The 7,159-nt window shown below is 40.5% G+C and overlaps 1 pseudogene; it reads left to right on the forward strand.

Annotated features, from left to right (window-relative positions):
• Window positions 1-2,643: 2,643 nt before the first annotated feature.
• LOC147353740 (small ubiquitin-related modifier 2-like) lies at window positions 2,644-3,316 on the forward strand (annotated as a pseudogene).
• Window positions 3,317-7,159: the final 3,843 nt, after the last annotated feature.

Below are 7,159 nucleotides of genomic sequence, written 5' to 3' on the forward strand. Positions count from 1 at the left end.
AAGCCCCAGATAGGGTAAAGAGACTCCTAAACACTGCATAGAGAGAACATGTCCTCTAAATAAGTCTTAATTATTTGTCTCAAGTGTGTTTACCAGCAGTACATTTCTTCTGTCACCTGTATGAGTTGTTTTTTGCTAATTATTTTGTTAAAAGATGAGGAGAGAACAGAGCTGGTTCTATGTCCATCCAGCTTCCTGATTTCATTTTTTATACTTGCAGATTTGTCCATTTCTCCTTTTATTTCTGTAAAGCTTTGCTTTATATATTTTAAAGCTCTCTTGTTGATGATACATATTTAGAGTTGTACTAGCTTCCTGTTAAATTGATCCAATAAGAAATTATGTAATTTGTGACTTCCCTGGTGGTCCAGTGGGTAGGATATTGTGCTCCCAATGGAGGGGACCTGGGTTCGATCCCTGGTCAGAGAACTAGCTCCTACATGCCTCAACAAAGATCCAGCATAGCCAAATATAAATACTTTTTAAAAAGAAATTATGAAAAAAAAAGAAATTATGTAATTTACCCTTTATTTATAATATTGGTTTTTGTCTTAGTCTGTTTTGATATTACTATAGCTTCACCATGCTTCTTTTGGCTAGTGCATTATCTTTTTCTATACTTTTTCTTTTAACTGTTTTATTTTTGAAGTATGTCTCATTAAATATTTATTTTTAAAATAAATGGCAGTCTTACTCTTTGACATATTTAGTAAATTTACATTTATAAAGCAGTTGGGTTTTGTTCTACCACCTTAGAATTTGTTTCCTTTTGGCCTAACTTTCTTAAATTTTAACTTTTTGTTTGGAAGTAATTCTGGATTCTCGTGTGTGTGTGTGTGTGTGTGTGTGTGTGTGTGTGTGTGTGTGTGCGCGCGCGCACTCACACTCTCAGTTGTGTCCAGTTCTTTTGTGACCCCATGGACTATAGCCCGCCAGGCTCCTCTCTCCATAGGATTCTTCAGGCAAGAATATTTCCCAGGTGGCGCAGTGGTAAAGAATCCACCTGCCAATGCAAGAGATTGTTAGAGTTAGATCCCTGGGTCAGGAAGATCCCCTGGAGGAGGAAATGGCAACGCACTCCAGTATTCTGGATTCTCATGTAGTTTTAAGAAATAATTCAGGGAGATCCCAGATACCTTTTATCCAATTTCCCCCAGTGGTAACATCTTGCAATACTATACACAGAATCAGAACGTTGACATTGATACTCTCAACACACTTCCATCATCATAAGAATCTTTCATGTTGTCCTTCTATAGCCACACCCACTTCTCTCTTTCCCGAAACCCTCTCCGTAAGACCTGGCAACCCTAATCTGTTCTCCCTTTCTGTAATTTTACCTTTCAAGAATGTTACATAAGTGACATTATACATTATATATTATATAATGTATGAGTGAGTGAGTTGAGTCGCTCAGTCGTGTCCGACTCTTTGCGACCCCATGGACTGTAGTCTACCAGGCTCCTCCCTCCATGGGATTCTCCAGGCAAGAGTACTGGAGTGGGTTGCCATTTCCTTCTCCAGGGGATCTTCCCGACCCAGGGATCGAACCCGGGTCGCCCACATTGCAGGCAGACGCTTTAACCTCTGAGCCACCAGGGAAGCCTGATATAATGTATATATACATTATATATTGTATATACATTATAAAGTATGTAATTGGAGTACTGACTTTTTCACTCAGCATGATTCCCTGGAGATTCATACATGTTGTTATATGTGTAATTCATTCCTTTTTATTGCTGAGTAGAATTCCATGTGAACATACTACAGTTTGTTTAGCCATTCACTCATGGAAGGACATATGGGCTTTTCCAACTTTTGTCTGTTACAACTAAAGCTGCTATATACATTCATACACAATTTTTTTTTTAATTTCAAACACCAAGAAGAGTTTTAGAAGGAATTTGTTCATTCGCTAAAAAATCTATCTGGCATTTTCACTGAGATTATATTCAGTATATAGATAATTTGGGGAGAACTGACATCTTTATAATGGTGAATCTCATAACTATGCAACACAATATGAACATAATATATCTCTTCTTAAATTCCTCTCAGTAATGTTTTGTATTTTTAATGTACAGGTAACAAAATCTTTTGTCAGGTCTACCCCTAAGTATTTCAGAGTTTTTGATGCATTTTAATTGGTATTTTTTCAAATTTCAATTTCCAACTGTATATAAGAAATAAAATTGATTTTTGTAACTTGTAGCTTGATACCTTGCTAAACTCACTTAGTATTTCTACTAGAGTATTTAGAGGTTTCATTGCATTTTCTACGGAGATGATTATGTCACCTATGAAAAAAGACATTGGTGTCTATTCCTATTAAAATTGACAAATACAGAATGGATCCCAACCCCAAATTTGGTTAGGATATTGAGATGGATGAGGCCGCACACAAACACCAAGAAGAAATGAACATTTTCTCACTCACACAATGAAGCTTTCTAGGAAAAGCAAAGCAGGCATCCCAAGAAAGTCTGCAAATGGCTTGTGAAAGCAAGGAAAGGAAACTGGCTTGGAGTGTTTATGGCAGAGGCTTGTGTAGTTTAAATCACCTGCTAGTGTCAAAGGAGAGAGCACCTGAGTTTGCCTAGCTTGGGGATATAAGAAAAATAAGAAGGAGTGAAGCTCAAAGCTACGAGCAGCTTCTGCTGCTGCTCCTGTTGCCGCTTGTGTGTGTGTTTGGTGTGGATCCAGTGAAGCAGCAGCTGAGGAGATTAGTTCTTGGCATGGCTGACAAAAAGGCCAAGTGGGGAGTCAAGGCTGAGAACAATGATCATATTAATTTGAAGGTGGCAGGTGGTGCACTTTAAGAAGCATAGGGACTTCCCTGGTGGTCCAGTGGTTAAGAATCTGCCTTGCAATGGAAAGGATGAAGGTTTGATCCCTGGTTAGGGAACTAAGATCCCATATGCTGTGGAGCAACTAAGCCCGCCAGCCACAACTAAAAAGTTCATTTGCCCACAACTAAATCCTGATGCAGCCAAATAAACAGATAAGTATTTTTTTAAAAGGATTAAGAGGCATACAACCACTTAGTAAACTAATGAAAGTCTATAGTGAATGACTGAGTTTGTCAATAAGGCAGATCAGAATACAATTTGATGGGCAGCCAATCAATGAGACATACTCACCTACACAGTTGGAAATGAAGGATGAAGATATAATTGGTATGTTCCAGCAACAGAGAGGTGTCTACTAAAACAGAATCCTGCCAGTTTACTCCAAAATTCTGTTCCTACCTACCAAGAGGACATTCTCAATTAGAAAAATGCAATTTGGTTCTATATCCTGACTACTGCAGTACAGTTTTCTCTAGTCTTTCACTTTCCTCTTCCGCATTCCTTTATTATATATACAGTAACTGGTGTATGCATAAATATATCACTTTTTAAAAAACGAAATCAGGGCCAATGGTATGTTTTGATTGACACAAAATGGAAATTGCATGGGGGATATTACATTACTCCCCATAGAATACTGGAACCTTTACAATAGTTTATTTCTATTTACTTCTCTTCTGGCCTTTGTGCTATTGTTGTCATACAATTTGCTTCTATATCTGTTAATTTATGTATTAAGAATATATAAAACCGTGACTACACTGTTTTTATTTTTGCTTAAATAGTAATTTGTATTTTGGCAAGAATTAAATAATAAAATACTGGGACTTCTCTGGTAGTCCAGTGGCTAAGACTCTGAGATCCCAATGCAGGGGTGAGGGTTCAATTCCAGGTCAGGGAACTAGATCCCACATGCCATAACAAAAACATGGGGCAGCCTAAATAAATAAATAAATACTAAAAAAGGAAATAGTGTTGTGTGTTAACCCTGTAGTTCCCATCTTTGGTGCTCTTCACTGTTTTGTGTTGATCCAGATATCTGTTTGTTACCTAAATACACATATAATAGGCCTCTTGAATTTGCCCTTCTACTCTGATTTTTTATTTTCCATTTTTAAAGTTAATTTTTCTTCTAGGTCTATCCCAGTACAACGTACAGCAACAGCATCTGGCACACAGTAGGTGCTTTCTAATCATATACCACTGAGCAGAATTCCTTGCACAAACCTACATCCATTAGCCTAGTCCTCACCATTTCTCATGCACTATCATACCACACCCTTCCTCCACTCTCCATCAGTCACTTTCTATTATAGCACATTTGCACAGCATCACAAATGTCACACACAATAACACAATCACACACATGGTCACAGAAATGCACCATGTTTACCCCACACACACACAGTTTTGCATCTTTGTCAACAAAGGTCCGTCTAGTCAAGGCTATGGTTTTTCCAGTAGTCATGTATGGATGTGAGAGCTGGACTATAAAGAAAGCTGAGCGCCAAAGAATTGATGTTTTTGAACTGTGGTGTTGGAGAAGGCTCTTGAGAGTCCCTTGGACTGCAAGGAGATCCAACCAGTCCATCCTAAAGGAGATCAGTCCTGAGTGTTCATTGGAAGGACTGATGTTGAAGCTGAAACTCCAATACTTTGGCCACCTGATGCAAAGAGCTGACTCATTTGAAAAGACCCTGATGCTGGGAAAGATTGAGGGCAGGAGGAGAAGGGGACGACAGAGTATAAGATGGTTGGATGGCATCACTGACTCAGTGGACCTGGGTTTGGGTAGACTTCAGCAGTTGGTGATGAACTGGGAGGCCTGGCGTGCTGTGGTTCATGGGGTCGCAAAGAGCTGGACACGACTGAGCGACTGAACTGACTGAACTGACTGACTCTCACTATGAAACACACGGTGGCAGAACCAAAGGGTAGTGCACCCACAAAGTCACAGTCAGTTGACAGGAAATTAAACAAAAACTTAAAATATAGGGACTTCCCTGGTGGGCCAGTGGTAAAGAATCCACCTTCCAATGAAGGAGCTGCAGGTTGGGTCATCGAAAAAGCCAGAGAGTTCCAGAATAATATCTACTTTTGCTTTATTAACTACGCCAAAGCCTTTGACTTTGTGGATCACAAAAAAATGTGGAAAATTCTTAAAGAGATGGGAATACCAGACTTCGGGGAGCAAGCTCCGCCCGTGGCAAAGGTCATGAGGAAGGAGGCTTGGCATACGCAAAGGCGGGATCAAGCCTCAGGAGTCTCCCTGGAAATTCTCAAGCATCTACCCCCAAAACCAGAGTCTGCCTACTTTCTGCTTTGTGCTTTCACCTACACCTCAGACTTTACAGGGGGCTGTCCCCAACTACCTCTCTCTGAAACAAGAGTTAGCTTACAGCTCCAGTTAATAATTCCTGGGTGTGACAGTGTTTCAACCTACAAACTCCTTTGAAAATCCTCTAGCCTGCCTGAATAGGTTTTTCCGGCCACATATGATTGTTCAGAGCCTCCCAACTGTGAGAGGCATGAGATGTTCTAAACTGTCTAAACACAGATTCCTTTGAGTAGTTAAAAGATTGATTAGAAATTGTATTGGTGAAGGGTTTTTCACTTGTTGGGCCAATGTTTGCTGCTAAGTCTCCATATCCCTTACCTACTGTGTCCTTGGCAGTGTATTGCTTGATATAATGGGTGTATAGAAATGTAAGTAGTAGCCTCAATGTTTGTAACCTTGGACCCTTGAGTTAATTCTTTTCTTGACTGAGCCCACCTCACCTTTGCCCTATAGGAATGCAACTTTATCCAGTGCTTTTTGGAGGCTGGCGCCTGACTTTAGAATAACCACCTTTAGAGAAAAATAAGTTTCTTAAAATGTTAACAGGCCTCCTGGCCAGAAGTTGATGTAAATCACCTAAACTTTTGCATATGATAAATTGAAAGCCTGGCTTCGATAAGGATCAGTAACTGCTGTCCTTGCATGACTCTACCCCTTCCCCCATTATCCTCTATGCACAACTTAAGGTATAAGACTACTTTGGAAAATAAAGTATGTCCTGAAATTTGGTCTCCCCATGTCCTTTATTTCACCTTCTAGCTGAACTTTTCCTCTGAGGCAGGGAAGCTCGTCAAGCCTACTAATTTTGCCTGGGCTTCTAAGATCTGACCAGGGAGGCCTTAGTGTCTCCTCTCCTTCGGGAGAATGGGAGGACGCCTGCGGCCTTCGTAGGTGACATAAATTTCCTGCTTTGGAATTTTATTCAGCCTCTTTTCTTCACTGAATCTCTTCACTGAGCTATCCTTATTTCACCACTCTTTATATCCTTAATAAACGTTTAATTAAGCAGTTGTTTCCTGATCCTCGCCGACGCTGTCCCCGCTTCGAATTCCCTGGATCCACCGGGGCTGGACCCCGGCACCAGACCACCTGACCTACCTCCTAAGAAATCTGTATTAAGGTCAACAGTTAGAACTGGATATGGAACAACAGACAGGTTCCAAATCAGGAAAGGAGTACATCAAGGCTGTATACTGTCACCCTGCTTATTTAATTTATATGCAGAGTACATCATGTAAAATGCCAGGCTGGATGAAGCGCAAGCTGAAATCAAGATTGCCAGGAGAAATATCAATAACCTCAGATATGCAGATGACACGACCCTTATGGCAGAAAGCGAAAAACTAAAGGGCCTCTTGATGAAAGAGGAGAGTGAAAAAGTTGGCTTAAAACTCAACATTCAGAAAACTAAGATCATGGCATCCAGTTCCATCACGTCATGGCAATTAGATGGGGAAACAATGGAAACAACGACAGACTTTATTTTGGGGGGCTCCAAAATCACTGCAGATGGTGACTGTAGCCATGAAATTAAAAGACGCTTGCTCCTTGGAAGAAACTCTTTGACCAACCTAGACACCATATTAAAAAGCAGAGACATTACTTTACCAACAAAGGTCCGTCTAGTCAAAGCTATGGTTTTTCCAGTAGTCATGTATGGATGTGAGAGTTGGACTATAAAGAAAGCTGAGCGCCAAAGAATTGATGCTTTCGAACTGTGGTGCTGGAGAAGACTCTTGGGAGTCCCTTGGATTGCAAGGAGATCCAACCAGTCCATCTTAAAGGAGATCAGTCCTGAATATTCACTGGAAGGACTGACGCTGAAGGTGAAACTCCAATACTTTGGCCACCTGATGGGAAAAACCGACTCATTGGTAAAGACCCTGATGCTGGGAAAGATTGAAGGTGGGAGGAGAAGGGGACGACAGAAGATGAGATAGTTGGATGGCATCACCAACACAATAGACAT

The sequence above is a fragment of the Bos grunniens genome, chromosome 18 (genome assembly GCF_055505025.1).
Source record: "Bos grunniens cultivar Pamir isolate PY7600 chromosome 18, Bosgru_T2T1.0, whole genome shotgun sequence".
NCBI lineage: Eukaryota > Metazoa > Chordata > Mammalia > Artiodactyla > Bovidae > Bos > Bos grunniens.